Consider the following 19,708-nt stretch of genomic DNA (forward strand, 5'->3'; position numbering starts at 1 on the left):
GTGGTGTAGCCTCAGGTGTGGAATTTCGAGTTAGGCCTGGGTTTGTTGGAATGTTGGCTCCACCAGTAGTTAGCTATGGGGCATAGGAAGTTACGTAAATTCACTCAAGCTTTGTTTCTTCATTTGTAAAATCAAGATGATAATACCTACTTGCCAGGGCTGCGGTGTAAATTCAGTGAGGTGATAAATGGAAGGCAGCACAGTGCCTGACATATCCTAACCACCTACTGTATCAGCCGGAAATTAGATGCTATAGGTCCTGTGTGTCAGCCTCAGGCCCTGCTTCCTGCAGCTTAAACAAAATACTGATTAGCCTTTTGAACTGAAGTACTAAACAAACAGAATAATTCAGGAATTGTTGCTACATTGCCTGTAATTTTCAAACACATTATTTTATACAAATATAAGTCTCCTCATATGAAGATGCTGTTTTGAAGAATAATGTGTGTGTGCGTGTGCGTGTGTGCGTGTACAGACTAATCTTTATTCACACTATTACACCAGGCAGGCACTGGTAACAGTGCATGTGGAAAGATGTCCTTGACCTCTGTTTGTGGACCCAAGTCAGCTGCTATTTTCATCACAGACATTCACACTTGCTCATGATTGAAATTGTCTAGTCCAAGGATCGTACTACATTCCTGTGGTCCGCATTCCAGGTTGCAAAGGGAGGAGAAATATTTTAAAGGGCAGATTGTCTGCACATCTTGGGAGTTTCTTCTGCCTTCTTTCCTTGCAATTCCACATACTTTCACCCACGCGAGAGCAAATGGGGTTGGTGTTGATGGGGCTCCGTAAGAGAGAATCAACTGGCTGACCTTGTAGAGATCCTGCTGGAACTTGAAGATATGAGGATCAGACTGTGGTCCAAAAACCCAGATGGTTTCAACTGCCTGAACTTCTAGTTTCAGCGTGCTTCCAAACTCCATCTCTCAGCTTCTGTGCAAAACAGATCGTATATTTTGACAAGAGGAGAAGGGGGAGGAGTTCAGATGACTAATATTTATGGAGGATCCTCACTATGAATTGAGTTTTAAATAGTCAAGATCTTCCCCTGGAGGAAGGCTGACGAATTGTTTGAAAAGGGGTGCCTGTGTGTGCTGGAGTGGGGGAAAGCCACAGAATTACAAATCCAAACAGGTCCTCAAGAGCAGGGCTTCCCCACCCTCCCTCTCTGATTCCTGCTAAGCAGGAAACATGTTCTGTAGCTCCTCCCAATTGACTTCACCTTCCAGATAAGCTTTGAAGGTTTTGAAGGGCTGCTTTTTTTATTTTAGGGACTCTGTCCCCTCCCCTGAAATCTGGGCTGTCTTGTGATTGTTTCAACTAGTAGAGTACATCTGCTAAAAGAAAAGAGGCATCTCTTTTTTTTTTAAATTTATTTTAAGGGTTTCATTTTAAGGGTTTCACTACAGACAGGGTAACCAAGAGAAGGAAATTGGGGAATTTGCAGCTGACTCAGAGACTTGGAGGGACCCTCCTCTAGCGGTCTCGCAGACTCTCTCTCTGCTCACCCCATCCCCAAACAATTTTATTTCTGATCCATCAGTGGGTAAGGCTGTGGAATTTTTTCTTTATTTTGGTCCTTTTCCCTGGAAGTATGTAGACCTGAAGGTGCACTCTGGGCAAAACAGTAGAATTCCTTTGCTGTCTGCAAAACTGTCGATCCACACAACCTGCCGGAAGGTAAATAGGTGAGGAAGTCACTCCCGGAAGCAATCGCTACCAGACCCTAGACTGCTGCTCTCCTCTAAAACAATTTTTAGCAAAAATTTTAAACCAAGAATACTAGCAGTTCTTGGAATTCGTTAGTATTTATTCTGTTAATATACGAAACAGTAGCCAAATACTGTTACTGAGTAATTATTATGAGAGGTGCTAATATTTTTGAGAACTTCAGTGATGTAGAACAGTGGTCTGCAGACTTTTTGGCACCAGGGACTGGTTTCATGGAAGACAGGTTTTCCACAGACCGGAGCGGGGTGGGGGATGGTTTTGGGATGATTCAAGCGCATTACATTTATTGTGCACTTTATTTCTATTATTATTACATTGTGATATATAATGAAATAATTATACAACTCACCATAATGCAGAATCAGTGGGAGCCCTGAGCTTGTTTTCCTGCAACTAGCTGGTCCCATCTTGGGGTGATGGGAGACAGTGACACCTGACGTGAGTTGCTTAGGTCCAGTCTACTCCGTGATCTCGTTTTGGTTGCTGTCACTGCAGAAAACTCTGCTTCACAAAGACAGGGTGTTGGAAATGGAAGCAGGCTTTTCAGTGCTTTTGTGGCAATCTCAGGATATTCTGCCTTGGCTTTAATCCAGAACATATGGAGATTGGAAGTTGTCTCAAACATACTTTTAAGGCCACCGTCATTTGAGATCTCAAGCAGTCGATCCTCTTCTAGCACGGACAAAGTCGATTCACCTGGCTTATTCACAAATGGTTCACGGATCCATTCCTTCCCAGTTTGGGGATCTTTTGTGGTTGGGAAGTAATGCTCAAACTCTTTTGAAAGCTGCAATAGGTGATAGAAAGAAGGCCCTGGTTCATTCTCTTTCAAAATCTCTGCTACTGTTTGAAACATGTCAAAAGTCCCAGTGTTTACTCGTCGCCCCCATAATTCCAGTTTGGCTTTGAATGCAGCCACTTTATCTGCCGACTTAAACACAGTTGTCGTTCTCCCCTGAAGTGACAGATTGAGTTTGTCGAGCAGGTTGAATATGTCACACAAGTAAGCAAGTTTTGCGACCCATTCTGTGTCACTGAAATGTGCTGCCAGTGGTGACTGTTTTTCTAAACGAAATCTCTGGAGCGGCTCTCAGAACTCAGAAACTCTGGCCAGTGAACTACCTTTAGAAAGCCATCTCACTTCTGTGTATAAGAGAAGACGTGTGTGCTCTGCGTGCATCTCCTCACAGAGCCGCGCGAACAGACGTGAGTTAAGGGCATGTACTTTAATGTGGTTGATAATTTTAATCACATCCCGCAAAACGCTGTTAAGTTCAGGTGACGTTCTTTGGCTAGCCAGCACGTCTCTACAGATGACACAGAGCGTAGACTCTCATTCCGAAGCGACCTCTTTGACCCGAGTAGTGAGACCAGTCACGGCAGCCACTCCATCTGTGCATACACTGACACAAAATGACCAGTTCAGTTTTCCTGGTACGTAATCATTCAAAGACTTGAATAGTTCTGCAGCTGTGGTGTTGGTTGGCAACAAAAGTGCACGTAATACATCCCCATGCACATCCTCCTGAAAAACGTATCGCACAAAACGAGCATTGTTGCCTTGTTGTGAACACTGGTAGACTCATCAACCTGGATTGCGTACCACAGTGACTCATTAATCCTCTCTAACAGTTGTGCCTCAGTATCCTCTGCTCTTTCATCAATTCGTCTAGTTATGGTGCTAGCCGAAAGAGGAACATGTGCCACCTTTTGAACCGCAGCCTCTCCTAAAAGTTCATGACAAATGTCCTTGCAACAGGCAGGATCAACTCTTCACCAATAGTAAAGGGCTTCTTAGCTTTAGCAATGCGGTTAGCCACTAAAAATGATGCTCTCAGTGCAGACACATTTGATGAAGTGGTGGCCTTCAATAATTGCTTCTGTTCTTTGTGTTCACATTTTTTCTTTTGAAAAACTCCAGAGGCTTGTCTTTTAATGCAGGGTGCTTGGCCCCCATGTGGTGGAACAGTTTTTTAAAAAATTTTTATTTATTTATTTATTTACTTATTTATTTATGTATGTATTTATTTATGGCTGTGTTGGGTCTTCGTTGCTGTGCTAGGGCTTTCTCTAGTTGCGGCAAGCGGGGGCCACTCTTCATTGCGGTACACGGGCCTCTCACTGTCGCGGCCTCTCTTGTTGCGGAGCACAGGCTCCAGACGCGCAGGCTCAGCAATTGTGGCTCACGGGCCTAGTCACTCCGCAGCCTGTGGGATCTTCCCAGACCAGGGCTCGAACCTGTGTCCCCTGCATTGGCAGGCAGATTCTCAACCACTGCGCCACCAGGGAAGCCTGGTGGAACAGTTTTGAAAGTTTCCAAACGGCTTCGCTGGATAGCTGGTCGCTGCATATTGTACAAAGTGGGTTTGGAGAATGTGAATCACCTGTTGCAATGAACCCATAATTTAAGTAAGACTCTTGGTATTTTCTTTGAAATGCAACTTTCTTTTTGTTGGCAGTCTTAGAGTTTTCTGCTGTCTCCTCGTTGGGTCTTTCCCCCTTTTCAAAGAAGCTCTCCAGCAACGTTTGTTTTTTACTAATTTTGGCTAGGGTTAGCCTGAGGGCTTACCAAAACTGTGACTGAGACAAGTGCGCGGTGCGGGAAAGAGGCATGGACGGAAGTGGTAAATAGAATAATGGGCAGGCCACGTACAGACTAAAATAAGTGTTGGATTCTGACTTAAAGCCTGCTACCAGGTGCAGCTGTACAATTGAAGTACATCAACTCACTTGCCACTATAGCCTGCCACCAGCTGCAGCTTAATTGTCACTTGCCACTCACTGATAGGGTTTTGATATGAGTCTGCAAGCAATTGATTTATTATGGTCTCTGTGCAGTCAAACCTCTCTGCTAATGATAATCTGTATTTACAGGCGCTCCCCAGCACTAGTATCACCACCTCAGCTCCACCTCAGATCATCAGGTATTAGATTCTCATAAGGAGCGTGCAACCTAGATCCCTCGCATGTGCAGTTCACAGTAGGGTTCGTGCTCCTGTGAGAATCTGATACTGCCACTGATCTGACAGGAGGTGGAGCTCAGGTGGTAATGCAAGCGATGGGGAGCGGCTGTAAATACAGATGAAGCTTTGCTTGCTCGTCTGCCGCTCACCTTCTGCTGTTCAGCCTGGTTCCTAACAGGCCACAGACTGGTACCGGTCCATGGCCCAGGGGTTGGGGACCCCCTGATGTAGAATATCAAGTAGAACTTTAAGAATTTCTGACATTGTTTTTGTATGGGTACCCGGCAAAGGAATAATTATTAGCAACTTCTACTTGAGATTGATTTTCAGAGTGCTGAAGAATTGTTGACTTTATCAGATCCAAATTTGACTTTAGGAGAGTTTGTGATAAACAATAGCAGTTTTAGGACCTTTTCTCTGCAGAGAAGGCTAGTAATCTGGCAAATATCAGTGCACCTTAAGTTGGCTTAATTGAATCATGTAGGCTGTCTTTAGCAAAAGTCTAATTCCTTTCTTTTTTTCTTCTTTTCTCCCTCCCTCCCTTCCTTCCTTCCTTCCATAATATATTTCATTAAGATTGCATTTTCAGCATAGAAAAATCTATACCAATAACTTTTGTATACTGATGTAAAAATTTAAAAATCCAACCAATGGGGATATATGTATACATATAGCTGATGCACTTTGTTATACAGCAAAACTGACACAACATTGTAAAGTAATTATACTCCAATAAAGATGTTAAAAAAAAATAAATGAATGTTAAAAATATGTAAATAAATAAAAATGCAACCAAACTAATTTTGAGGAATTAACTTAAATCACATACTAATAGATATACTGATGTTCTATTATTTACGAGTAAATCAAGTAGTCTATCCCTTAAATGTTTTTTCCCTAGGATTTTGTTTTTCATTCTATGTGTATTTGGTTTTATTAAAACAGCGATAGTATTTTGAATCACCTATGAATAAAACCACATGACTCTTCCCAGAAGTTACTTAATCACACATTTTTACCTGTCTCAGACACTCAAGATTTTAAATTACCACAAATACACTAAGTTATGTTTATAAAGACTGAATGTTTCAGGAAACATTGATCAGCTGACATACAACCACAAAAGTCTTAAATCTAGAACTCACTTTGTTTAAATAGATATCTAATCACAAGACATTGTACTGGTACATTTCCTTGGATTCCTTTCACATCTCATATCTGTCCAAAAGAGGTTCAAATGATTTTTTTCCCCACTAAGATGAATGATTAAAAACTTGCCGGCCATATACTGTGAAAAATACATACAGAGCATTGTGATAGTTAGGAGTAATTAGTCTAGAAGAAGCTCCAGGAAGCTTTTTGAAGTGGTCTGCATGTCGCCCCAGTCACCTCCATTGAGGAGCTTGTGTGGTGGGGGTGGGGCACCCCAGGGAGAAGGTGACACCAGGCAGATGTGAGGCTTATTGGGAGGACTTCAAAGCCAAAGCTTGTCTGTTCATTTCAAAGGTGCCTTGGGAAGTGTTACCTGAAACTTTTATGAGCCCAAACCTTGATTATCCTTTGGCAGGATTTGTGGCTGGAACCTATAAGGTGTGCCTTTAAGTCTGAGGAAAGATGCAGGTGGGAGGGAATCAAAGACATACCTGGCCGAGTCCCCAGTTCTGCCCAGGGTTTGCCGCTCACTCCCTTCCACAGCACTTTTTTAGGATTTTAATGAAATATTTTATGCATATAATGAATAATACGTAACATGTATTTACATTATGAGGAATAGTAAAACAGCATCTGTGTGTGTCACAGCTTAAGAAATAGAACCGTAGCGAGAGACGTTCAAGATGGCGGAGGAGGAAGACATAGAGATCACCTTCCTCCCCACAAATACATCAGAAATACATCTACATGTGGAACAACTCCTACAGAACACCTACTGAACGCTGGCAGACAACATCAGACTTCCCAAAAGGCAAAAAACTCCCCATGTACCTGGGTAGGGCAAAAGAAAAAAGAAGAAAAGAGACAGAAGGATAGGGACGGGATGTGCACCAGTGGGAGGGAGCTGTGAAGGAGGAAAAGTTTCCACACACTAGGAAGCCCGTTCACTGGCAGAGATGGGGTGTGGGCAGAGGGTAAGCTTCAGAGCCACAGAGCAGAGCAGAGCAACAGGGGTGCAGAGGGCAAAGCGGAGAGATTCCCGCACAGAGGATCAGTGCTGACCAGCACTTACCAGCCCGAAGGCTTGTCTGCTCACCCGCCGGGAGGACTGCGGGCTGGGAGCTGAGGCTCGGGCTTCGGAGGTCAGATCCCAGGGAGAGGATTTGGGTTGGCTGTGTGAACACAGACTGAAGGGGGCTAGTGCGCCAAACCTAGCTGGGAGGGAGTCCAGGAAAAAGTCTGGAACTGCCTAAGAGGCAACAGACCATTATTGTGGGGTGCGTGAGGAGATGGGATCCAGAGCACCGCCTAAACGAACTCCAGAGACAGGCGTGAGCCGCGGCTATCAGTGCGGACCCCAGAGACCGGCATGAAATGCTAAGGCTGCAGCTGCAGCCACCAAGGGGCCTGTGTGCGAGCACAGATCACTCTCCACACCTCCCCTCCCAGGAGCCTGTGCAGCCCACCACTGCCAGGGTCCCGTGATCCAAGGACAGCTTCCCCGGAAGAACACACAGCGCGCCTCAGGCTGTTGCAACGTCACGCTGGCCTCTGCCGCCGCAGGCTCGCCCCGCATTCCATACCCCTCCCTGCCCCCGGCCTGAGTGAGGCAGAGCCCCCGAATCAGCTTCTCCTTTAACCCTGTCCCATCTGAGTGAAGAACAGATGCCCTCAGGCGACCTACACACAGAGGCGGAGCCAAATCCAAAGCTGAACCCCAGGAGCTGTGCGAACAAAGAAGAGAAAGGGAAATTCCTCCCAGCAGCCTCAGGAGCAGTGGATTAAATCCCCACTATCAACTTGAAGTACCCTGCATCTATGGAATACCTGAATAGACAATGAATCATCCCAAAATTGAGGCGGTGGACATTGGGAGCAACTGTAGACTTGGGGTTTGCTCTCTGGATTTAATTTGTTTATGGTTTTATGTTTATCTTAGTTCAGTATTTAGAGTTTATTATCATTGCTATATTTGTTTATTGATTTGGTTGCTCTCTTTTTTTTGTATATAGATATATATAATTTTTTCCTTTTTCTCTTTTTGTGAGTGTGTATGTGTATGCTTCTTTGTGATTTTGTCTGTATAGCTTTGCTTTTACCATCTGTCTTAGGGTTACGTCTGTCGTTTTGTTTTCTTTTTGGGGGTATGGTTTTTAGTGCTTGTTATCATTGATGGCATTGTTTTCTGGTTTGGTTGCTCTCTTCTTTCTTTTTTTTTTTTCTTTGTTTTATTACTTTTTAATTTTTTAATTTTTAATAATACTTTTATTTTAATAACTTTATTTTATTTTATTTTTTTCTTTCTTTATTTCTTTTTTTCTCCCTTTTCTTTTGAGCCATGTGGCTGACAGGGTCTTGGTGCTCCGGCCGGGTGTCAGGCCTCTGCCTCTGAGGTGGGAGAGCCGAGTTCAGTACATTTGTCCACCAGATATCTCCCTGATCCATGTAATATCAAACAGCGAAAGCTCTCCCAGAGATCTCCATCTCAATGCTAAGACCCAGCTCCACTCAAGGACCAGCAAGCTACAGTGCTGGACACCCTATGCCAAACAACTAGCAAGACAGGAACACAAGCCCACTCATTAGCAGAGAGACTGCCTAAAATCATAATAAGTTCACAGACACCCCAAAACACACCACCGGACATATTCCTGCCCACCAGAAGGACACGATCCAGCCTCATCCACCAGAACACAGGCACCAGTCCCCTCCACCAGGAAGCCTACACAACCCACTGAACCAACCTTAGCCATTGGGGGCAGACACCAAAAACAACAGGAACTACAAACCTGCAGCCTGTGAAAAGGAGACCCCAAACACAGTAAGTAAAGCAAAATGAGAAAACAGAGAAAAGTGCAGCAGATGAAGCAACAAGGTAAAAACCCACCAGACCAAACAAATGAAGAGGAAATTGGCAGTCTACCTGAAAAAGAATTCAGAGTAATGATAGTAAAGATGATCCAAAATCTTGGAAATAGAATGGAGAAAATACAAGAAACGTTTAACAATGACCTAGAAGAACTAAAGAGCAAACAAACAATGATGAACAACACAATAAATGAAATTAAAAATTCTCTAGAAGAAATCAATAGCAGAATAACTGAGGCAGAAGAATGGATAAGTGACCTGGAAGATAAAATAGTGGAAATAACTACCACAGAACAGAATAAAGAAAAAGTAATGAAAAGAATTGAGGACAGTCTTAGAGACCTCTGGGACAACATTAAACCCACCAACATTTGAATTATAGGGGGTCCTAGAAGAAGAAGAGAAAAAGAAAGGGACTGAGAAAATATTTGAAGAGATTATACTTGAGAACTTCCCTAATATGGGAAAGGAAATAATCAAGTCCAGGAAGCACAGAGAGTCCCATACAGGATAAATCCAAGGAAAACACGCCAAGACACATATTAATCAAACCATCAAATATTAAATACAAAGAAAAAATATTAAAAGCAGCAAGGGAAAAGCAACAAATAACATACAAGGGAAGCCCCATAAGGTTAACAGTTGATCTTTCAGCAGAAATTCTGCAAGCCAAAAGGGACTGGTAAGACATATTTAAAGTGATGAGGAGAAAAACCTACAACCAAGATTACTCTACCCAACAAGGATCTCGTTCAGATTCGACAGAGAAATTAAAACCTTTACAGCCAAGCAAAAGCTAACAGAATTCAGCACCACCAAAGCAGCTTTACAACAAATGCTAAAGGAACTTCTCTAGGCAGGAAACACAAGAGAAGGAGAAGACCTACAATAACAAACCCAAAACAATTAAGAAAATGGTAATAGGAACATACATATCAATAACTACCTTAAATGTAAATAGATTAAATGCTCCAACCAAAAGACATAGACTGGCTGAATGGATACAAAAACCGTATATGTGCTGTCTACAAGAGACCCATTTCAGACCTAGCGACACATAAAGACTGGAAGTGAGGGGATGGAAAAAGATATGCCATGCAGATGGAAATCAAAAGAAAGCAGGAGCATCTTTCCCACCCCTATGGAAATTCACATATTATAAATTTAAAAATAAATGTGAGGGAATAGCGCTGCCAAAAAATAAAAATAAAAGAAGAAAGCTGGAGTACCAATTCTCATATCAGACAAAATAGAATTTAAAGTAAAGACTATTACAAGATACAGAGAAGGACACTACATAATAATCAAGGGAACAATGCAAGAGAAGATATAACAATTGTAAATATTTATGCACCCAACATAGGAGCACCTCAATACATAAGGCAAATGCTAACAGCCATAAAAGGGGAAATCGACAGCAACACAAACATAGTAGGGGACTTTAACAACCCAGTTTCACAAATGGACAGATCATCCAAAATGAAAATAAATAAGAAAACACAAGCTTTAAATGATACATTAAACAAAATGGACTTAATTGATATTTATAGGACATTCCATCCAAAAACAACATAATACACTTTCTTCTCAAGTGCTCCTGGAACATTCTCCAGGATAGAGCATATCTTGGGTCACAAATCAAGCCTTGGTAAATTTAAGAAAATTGAAATCGTATCAAGTATCTTTTCCGACCACAATGCCATGAGACTAGATATCAATTACAGGAAAAAATCTGTAAAAAATACAAACGCATGGAGGCTAAACAATACACTACTTAATAACCAAGAGATCACTGAAGAAATCAAGGAGGAAATCAGAAAATACCTAGAAAGAAATAACAATGAAAACACGACAACCCAAAACCTATTGAATGCAGCAAAAGCATTTCTAAGAGGGAAGTGTATAGCAATACAATCCTACCTCAAGAAACAAGAAACATCTCAAACAAACAACCTAACCTTACACCTTAAGCAATTAGAGAAAGAAGAACAAAAAAACCCCAAAGTTAGTAGAAGGAAAGAAATCATAAAGATCAGATCAGAAATAAATGAAAAAGAAATGAAGGAAACAATAGCAAAGATCAAAAAACTAAATGCTGGTTCTTTGACTAGAAAAACGCAATTGATATACCATTAGTCAGACTCATCAAGAAAAAAAAGAAGACTGGGAGGGAGGGAGACGCAAGAGGGAAGAGATATGGGGATATATGTATAGCTGATTCACTTTGTTATTCACTTTGTTTAACTTTCTGTTAAAGAAACTAACACATCATTGTAAAGCAATTATACTCCAATAAAGATGTTTAAAAAAAAACAAGAAAAAAATCAATAGAATTAGAAATTAAAAAGGAGAAGTAACACCTAACACTGCAGAAATACAAAGAATCATGAAAGAGTACTACGAGCAACTCTATGCCAATAAAATGGACAACCTGGAAGAAATGGACAAATTCTTAGAAAAGCACAACCTTCCAAGACTGAACCAGGAAGAAATAGAAAATATAAAGCGACCAATCACAAGCACTGAAATTGACACTGTGATTAAAAATCATCCAACAAACAAAAGCCCAGGACCGGATGGTTTTACAGGTGAATTCTGTCAAACGTTGAGAAGAGCTAAGCACCTATCCTTTTCAGACTCTTCCAAAATATAGCAGAGGGAGTAACACTCCCAAACTCATTCTACAAGGCCACCATCAACCTGATACCAAAACCAGACAAAGATGTCACAAAGAAAGAAAACTACAGGCCAATATTACTGATGAACATGGGTGCAAAAATCCTCAACATAATACTATCAAACAGAATCCAGCAGCACATTAAAAAGATCATACACCATGATCGAGTGGGGTTTATCCCAAGAATGCTAGGATTTTTCAGTATATGCAAATCAGTCAATGTGATAAACCATATTAACAAATTGAAAGAGAAAACCTATATGATCATCTCAATAGATTCAGAAAAAGCTTTCAACAAATTCAACACCCATTTATGATAAAAACCCTCCAGGAAGTAGGCATAGAGGGAACTTTCCTCAACATAATAAAGGCTATCTATGGCAAACCCATAGCCAACATTGTTCTCAATGGTGAAAAACTGAAACCATTTCCTTTAAGATCAGAAACAAGACAAGGTTGTCCACTCTGACCACTATTATTCAACATAGTTTTGGAAGCTTTAGCCACAGCAATCAGAAGAAAAAGAAATAAAAGGAATCCAAATCAGAAAAGAAAAAGTAAAGCTGTCACTGTTTGCAGATGACATGATACTATACATAGAGAATCCTAAAGATGTTATCAGAAAACTACTAGAGCTAATCGATGAATTCGGTAAAGTAGCAGGATACAAAATTAATGCACAGAAATCACTTTGCATTCCTATACAGTAATGATGAAAAATCTGAAAGAGAAATTAAGGAAACACTCCCATTTACCATTGCAACAAAAAGAATAAAACACCTAGGAATAAACTTACCTAGGGAGACAAAAGACCTGTAGGCAGAAAACTATAAGACACTGATGAAAGAAATTAAAGATGACATAAAACAATGGAGAGATATACTATGTTCTTGGATTGGAATCAAGAAGAATCAACATTGTGAAAATGACTATACTTCCCAAAGCAATCTACAGATTCAATGCAATCCCTATCAAACGACCAATGGCATTTTTCACAGAACTAGAACCAAAAATTTCACAATTTGTATGGAAACACAAGAGACCCTGAATAGCCAACGAAATTTTGAGTAAGAAAAACAGCTGGAGGAATCAGGCTCCCTGACTTCAGACTGTACTACAAAGCTACAGTAATCAAGACGGTATGGTACTGGCACAAAAACAGAAATATAGATCAATGGAACAGGATAGAAAGCCCAGAGATAAACCCACGCCCATATGGTCACCTTATCTTTGATAAAAGAGGCAACAATAGACAATGGAGAAAAGACAGCCTCTTCAATAAGTGGTGCTGGGAAAATTGGACAGCTATATGTAAAAGAATGAAATTAGAACACTCCCTAACACCATACACAAAAATAATCTCAAAATGGATTAAAGATCTAAATGTAAGGCTAGATACTATAAAACTCTTAGAGGAAAACATAGGCAGAACACTGTATTTCATAAATCACGGCAGGATCCTTTTTGACCCACCACCTGGAGAAATGGAAATAAAAACAAAAATAAACAAATGGGCCCTAATGAAACTTAAAAGCTTTTGCACAGCAAAGGAAACCATAAACAAGAGGAAAAGACAGCCCTCAGAATGGGAGAAAATATTTGCAAATGAAGCAACTGACAAAGGATTAATCTCCAAAATATACAAGCAGCTCATGCAGCTCAATATCAAAAAAGCAAACAACCCAATCCAAAAATGGGCAGAAGACCTAAATAGACATTTCGCCAAAGATGTACATATTGCCAACAAACAGATGAAAGGATGCTCAGCGTCAGTAATCATTAGAGAAATGCAAATCAAATGAGGTATCACGTCACACCAGTCAGAATGGCCATCATCAAAAAATCTACAATCAGTGCTGGAGAGGGTGTGGAGAAAAGGGAACCCTCTTGCACTGTTGGTGGGAATGTAAATTGATACAGCCACTATGGAGAACAGTATGGAGGTTCCTTAAAAAACCAACAATAGAACTACCATATGACCCAGCAATCCCACTGGTGGGTATATACCTTGCAAAAACCATAATTCAAAAAGAGTCCTGTACCACCATGTTCATTGCAGCTCTATTTACAATAGCCAGGACATGGAAGCAACCTAAGTGTCCATCGAAAGATTAATGGATAAAGAAGATGTGACACATATATGCAATGGAATATTACTCAGCCATAAAAAGAAATGAAATTGAGTTATTTGTAGTGAGGTGGATGGCCCTAGAGACTGTCCTACAGAGTGAAGTAAGTCAGAAAGAGAAAAACAAATACTGTATGCTAACACATATATATGGAATCTAAAAAATATGGTTCTGAAGAACCTAGGGGCAGGACAGGAATAAAGACACAGACGTAGAGAATGGACTTGAGGACACGGGGAGGGGGAAGTGTAAGCTGGGACGAAGTGAGAGAATGTCATGGACATATATACACTACCATATGTAAAATAGATAGCTAGTTGGAACCAGCCACATATCACAGAGAGATCAGGTCGGTGCTTTGTGACCACTTAGCGGGGTGGGATAGGGAGGGTGGGAGGGAGATGCAAGAGGGAGGAGATATGGGGATATATGTATATGTATAGCTGATTCACTTTGTTATACAGCAGAAACTAACACACCATTGTAAAGCAATTATACTCCAATTAAGATGTTAAAAAAAAATAATGATGGACACACACACAAACAATAATCAGTAATAAAATAAAACAGTTATAACAGTATACTGTAATAAAAGTTATGTGAACGTGAAAAAAATGGCTTAAGGTATATGTATATGTATAGCTGCTTCACTTGGTTGTACGGCAGAAACCAACACAACATTGTAAAGTAACTATACTCCAATAAAAAATAATTAAAAAAAAAAAGACATAGAACCTTAGAAATCAATCAGATGACCCCTGTGTCCCCTCCTCCAGTTTTGTCCTCTCCCCTCTGTCTCCCAGCAAACCACTTCCTGGGATTATCATGCTGTGTCTTATGGTTTTCACGTGTGCATCGGTAGACAATGTATTGTTTTATATGTTTTTGTAGTTTATATAGATAGGGCGAGACTCTCTTTTGCTCTTTTTTTAACTCAGCATGATTTTCCAGAGATTTATTTATTCATGTAGATTAGTGTAGCCACACTGTATTAATTTCACTGCTGTGAAATATTCTATTATATGACTATTCCAAAAGTTTTTAATGATTTGTTAATGGACATGATTTGAGTTGTTTATAATCAGATTGGGTTTTATTCTTTTCTTTTTCTTTTTTTTTTGCTGTTACAAATAATGCTGTCAAGACCTTTCACCTTTTTCAGGTCTCTGATGCATAGGTGCATGTGTTTCCCTGGGGAATATATTTACTCATTGAAATGATTAGTCAATGGATGTGTGCACCATCAAATATGATGCTAAATTATTTTCTAAAGTGGTTAGACAAATTTAATTTTCTACCAGTTCTCAATACTCTGAGTTCTTGTCTACATTTGGAAACCGTATGTTTTTAAATTTCTGCCGAGTCTTGGGTGTCAAATGGTATCTCATAGTTTAGATTTCTCTGAATATTTGAGTATCCATTCATAACTTTATTGGGCATTCATGCTTCCTCTGCTTTAAAATATCTGTTTCTGACATTTGCCCATTTCTCTGTTGGGCTGTCTCTATCTTTTGATTTATATAAGCATTCTCATATATTCTGTGTAACAGCCTTTGTGGGTATCACTTTCATCACATTTTTGGATTAGCTGTTTACTTTCTTTATGGTGTCCTTCGATAAAGAAAACTAATTGTTATATATTTCTTGTCATTTTCTATTGGCTGTGTCTCACAGCCACTCTTTCACATGTTCCATTTTCTGTGTCAATTTATGCTATAATCTAGTTTATATTTCTTTTTTTAAAAAATTTTTATTTATTATTTATTTATTTACAGCTAAGACTGTGATCCAGATTTTTCCACTCCAAATCCACTCACTTATACATCTTATTTTAATGAGATAATATTAAATTTATCCTTATAGTATGTCAAAATTTTTTCTCTAATATGTATGCTTCAGTTTTATCAGGTCAGTATGAGAAAGTGAAATGAACTTAATTTAGTTAAATGAATAGAAACATACTTAATCTGGATTGAGATTTTTTCCCAGGAGTGAATTAGGAATGAAATTTTTTGTTTATCTCATCCCATTTCACTTCAGAAACATAATTTGGACCTTTGTTTCCATTGCCTTTTCAGAAAGGAAGATTAACTAAAAAAGAGTTCTCTGCTCTCAGCTCTGTCTTTCTCATTGTAGACTTAAACGGAAAAAATGCACAGAGGTTAATCAAATCAGAGGATAGCTCCTAAGACTATTTCTACATGGTCTGTCTAAAGCTTTATTTCTGGTGTTTGTGGCTCCTGAAATGAAGTTGTATCAACTGATTGTTAAATATTGTATGTATTTTTACTTGGAGTTGAATTGTTCCCCACATAAATATATAGCACATATTTAAAAGTGAAGAAAACTGCTAGGGAACTTCATGAAGCTCTGATTTGAGTCTAATGGTTGCAGTCATCGAGTGGTACATCAACTCATGATGAGCTATACTGTCAGTGCATCAGACAGTTCTTTGCAAAAGTGTGAGATTTTTTTTATTCTGGAAAAAAAAGTACTGGTAAATTATCCTAGCCATCGTATAGAATGGAATTGACATGTAAGTATTCTGCAGGTAAAAAGTGATTCTCACTCTGTCACTCAGGGATATGAGTCAGCAATATAGGCCTGTTATCAAAAAGGTCAACATTATCTGGGTTGTGGTTGTATTAACCAGAATGTAACACACAAGAATCATGAAATAATTCACTCACTGTGTTAAACATTGATAAAGCCCATATTAGAGTCTAACTTTCATTTCCATATTTTAAACACAATATTAGGAAATTTGATATGGGCCAGAGAAAAGGGATGGAAATTATTTGAAAGTACAAAAACTTATCTACGCTGCAAACTGAAAGAAAGCAGAATTCTTTATAACCAAGAAGGAAAAGTGAAGAGCTGGTGTAAGAATAGCTTTGAGTAGGTCTCATCTATAGCGGAACTGAGACTGACAGAGCCTCTTGTCCGAAGTCTGTCTTTTAAGGTAAAGTTCTTGCACTAGAAGAAGTGGCTCTGATGCCAGGGTTGGTTGTTCTTGTATCACTTCTCAAATCTAGCACCCGTTCATTGAGATTTAAGGGGTATGAGGGCATGGTGTCTTGCTGAGTTACTTCTCAAAGTAATTCCAAAGCCAAATATGAGCCAAAACTAGGAGAATGATAGGGCAGGCGTAAGTCAGAGGCCATGAGAAGGGAAGGCTTGTCCCTTCTGTTGGTTCAGAGTGAGGGCTGGGCTAGGCACTGAGAAAGAGATGGAGAGAGGTCCCAGCCTTCAAGGAGGTCGTTGTTGAAAACTTGCCAACACAGTTGGTTCAGTGTTGAAAGATGTGTAGGAGTTTGCCACTTAGACAAGTAGTGAGGGAACATCAGACAGAGAGTAAAGATGAAGTACCAAGTATGAATGGAATGCTGTGTGGAGCACCAAGTTTAGACAGAGGGCAGAGATTAAAATTGGATGGTTAGGTGGATGTCAAAATATGAAGACCCTTTTTTTAGGTAAAGAAATGTATTGTCATTCTGTCGTCAGTAGTGAGCCATTTTGCTTGAGACTTGATCAGATTTGTGTCATGTAGACATTCTCTGGGGACAGTTTGAAGACTAACCTTGCCTAGGTTGGGACTGGGGGGAGGGAGTGGCTTAAGTAGATTCAGGGAGACTAGTAAAGACTCTAGGATGCAGATCTGTCTCAGGGAGTACCCATGGAGGTAAGAACAGATGGTTGGGAGGGAACGTGAAGAATTTACGAGGTAGAGTCAGTAGTTCTTGGCAACTCATGTGGCAGAGTGGTAATCAAGAGTGATTGATGAATCTAAGGACGCTTCAAGGTGGTACCATAGACTAAGGAGAGAATTGGTGATATTAGTATCCTATGGCTGCTGTAACAAATTACCACAAAATTAGTGGTTTGCAACAGTACAAAATTGTTATCTTATAATTCTGGAGCCCAGAAGTCTGAAAAGGGTTTCACTGGGCTAAAATTAAGGTGTCAGCATGGCTGTTTTCCCTCCAGACACTTTAGGGAGGAATCCCTTCTTGGTTCTTCCAGCTCCTAGAGGCTGTTTACATTCTTTGCTTCATGGCCCCCTTCTGTCTTCAAAAGCAACAATGGCCAGTCAGGTCTTTCCCACATTGAATCACTCAACACTGACTCTTCTGCCTCACGTTTATCAGCACCTTTGTGACTGTATTGAGCCCAACCAGATAATTTCAAGATCCTTAACCAATTCACATCTACAAAATCCCTTTTGCCACATAATCAGAGATTCTGGGGATTAGGACATGGGCATCTTTGGGGGACCATCATTTCGTCTCTCTTGGTTGGGACAGAGAAAGTGAGTTCAGTTTATGCATATGCAGTTGATAACCACCTGGGGAATTTTGGGTACAGGATTCTTATCTGAGATAGAGATTTTGATGACATAAGACTTTGATTTTAGTTTTGGGTTGAAACCGTGAATAATATTAAGCTCTGAAATGGCAGAGAGTGTGGCGTGAGATGAGGAGAGGGCTGCATATGGAAGCTTGGGGACCACTGAAATATAAGGGCAGGTAGAGAAGGAGAGGTCTGCAAAGATAAGGGAGCATGAGAGAAGCAGGAGGAAAACCAAGAGCTGGCGTCTCAAATATCTAAGAAGGGCACATTCTGAAGGAGGGATGGATCAACGTGAGGGGCAGGCCAAAAATAAAGCACTACATTTCCCTTCTAGGAAAGCGCTAGGTATGTCAACTTCTTTGTTTTATGTGGTCTTAAAATAAACTGTAGCTCCTGTATTCAGAATGATCCAGAAATTTGTCATGTCATTAGATATCATTGCTTTTGAAGTGGCACCTGATAGCAATGTAACAGGTTTACGTTGTAAGTCCAGTTCTCAAAAAGTGTATCAACAATGGTCGGATTATGACCTTTTGGTACCGTTCTAACGTAGTGTCAGTTTCTCACGTTATACCCCATAGTCTCTGCTCTGTTTAATATTCTATTCTTAGCAAACCTTCTGGTGCAGTTCTGATAGGACTGTTGACCCCGCTGCACATAACAAATTACACATACATTTTGAAACTCGACATTATGACTGTCTCGCAAGTTTACACGTTTCCAGTGAAATTTTAGAACACAGGTTAATATCTGGGCTTCGTGAAAATGAAAATGTGAAGAGGAAGAGTATGCATAGCAGGGTGTGTGTGTGTGAGTGTGTGAAGTACCTGCTTACCAACCAAGAAGCTAATGAAACCAACAATTCCATTCTGACTCCTTTACTCACTTATTCCCCACCCCCCCCAATGCCTTGAATTGATGGTTCTAGCAGCTTTTTGGCTTCTGCAGTAGCTGTTGCTGTTAGATTACTGGCTGGCTGAAGGTATTTAGAGTTCCTCCGTCAGGAGCTTGAACACATTTCATGCTGCCCTGATTCCAGCTGTGGGGTGAGAGTGAGGCTGGCGTTGTTACTGCCCTGCTGACTTTCATATTCTAACTTTTTGTTCTGTGCACACGCAGTAACATTTTAAGGAAAACCATTTCTCACAAGTGTTCAGCTTGCTTTCTGCATTTATATTCTGGATTTTTATGTGTCCATGCACCAGAACATTCAAATAGGGAAGGATTGGTGCTTGGGATGATTGGCATACAAAGGCACCTAAAACATGGCCCTTACCCTCAAAAAAGTTTCCAGTCTAATAGGAGAAGTAGTGCCTTACAAGCATAAATATCTGTATACAGGGTTAAATACATGTGCTATGAGAGAGAGGGGGGAGGGAGGGAGGGAAGGAGGGGTGGGGAGAGAGAGAGAGAGAGCGAGAGCACTTTTCAGTGGTTTAGCAGAAGGAGAGAGGTTTCTGATTGTGGCGAGAATCAAGGAAGCTTTTCTTATGAGTTAATATTTAAATGCGGTTTTGATGGGTGGATAGAATATTTATAACTGGGAGGAAGTTGGGGCCCATGACATTCCAAACACAGATACAAAATTAGCAGAGGTCAAGAGATAAGAAATAGCATAAAGTATGCAGAAGGCTGAATGACATAGTGTGGTTGTCATTGGAGTGGTGGGATTAATGTGGAAAGGAAAACTGTCATTCTCTAAAAGACATCAAGTGCCCTAGTGAGGAATTTGGTGTTGACAGATTTCTTCCTAAGGTTTTTGTTCTTTACATTCCTGAAATAAATTCCATCTGGCCATGCATATTATTTTATTTGTTACCGGATTCTGTTTG

General features: G+C 40.3%; 1 protein-coding gene across 9 annotated transcripts in view; it reads left to right on the forward strand.

Annotated features, from left to right (window-relative positions):
* Positions 1-19,708, forward strand: part of ENOX1 (ecto-NOX disulfide-thiol exchanger 1) — a 612,333-nt gene that overhangs the window by 187,363 nt on the left and 405,262 nt on the right. The gene's annotated exons all lie outside the window — the stretch shown is intronic.

The sequence above is a fragment of the Balaenoptera ricei genome, chromosome 18 (assembly GCF_028023285.1).
Source record: "Balaenoptera ricei isolate mBalRic1 chromosome 18, mBalRic1.hap2, whole genome shotgun sequence".
Taxonomy (NCBI): domain Eukaryota; kingdom Metazoa; phylum Chordata; class Mammalia; order Artiodactyla; family Balaenopteridae; genus Balaenoptera; species Balaenoptera ricei.